At 47.7% G+C, this 509-nt stretch overlaps 1 pseudogene; it reads left to right on the top strand.

The window, feature by feature from the left end:
• The window catches only part of LOC119589481, a 57,811-nt pseudogene that overhangs the window by 34,268 nt on the left and 23,034 nt on the right, over positions 1-509 (top strand).

The following is a 509-nucleotide window of genomic DNA, read 5'->3' as shown; positions in this document are numbered from 1 at the left end:
ACAGGCACAACATCCTGCGTGCGGATCAAGGAACTCAACGTACCTGCCGTGGCTCTGGTCAACGACAAGATCCACCTTCGCTGCGATTACGAGGAGGAAGGCATGTCCAGATTGTACACACTCAAGTGGTACAAAGATGGGAAGGAATTCTACAGGTACCAGCCTGGGATCTCGGCTCACTCCTCGGACGACCGCTGCGCTGACGACCTGACCTACGACGTGGCGGGGGTCAATGTGGATGTGAGTGAAAAAGGGTCGTTGTTTTTTTGGGGGGTTTGGGTTTGTGAATAAGTGGGAATGATTGTTTTTTTGTGAATGAATGGGGATAGTATGATTGCATAAACCAGTGGGTTTGGTAGGGTTTTGCGAATGAATGGACTTGGCTTGGTTTTGTGAATGGATGGGAATGAGTGTGAATGGGTTTGGTTTTCTCAATGAATGGGGAGACAGGGAAGGCTTATTTTTTGTGAATGAATGGGAAGGGTTTCCTTTTTGGGAATTGAATAAAG

The sequence above is a fragment of the Penaeus monodon genome, chromosome 25, assembly GCF_015228065.2.
Source record: "Penaeus monodon isolate SGIC_2016 chromosome 25, NSTDA_Pmon_1, whole genome shotgun sequence".
Lineage (NCBI taxonomy): Eukaryota > Metazoa > Arthropoda > Malacostraca > Decapoda > Penaeidae > Penaeus > Penaeus monodon.
The sequence above is the reverse complement of the archived record's forward strand: the minus strand, read 5'-3'. Positions and strand labels throughout refer to the sequence as shown.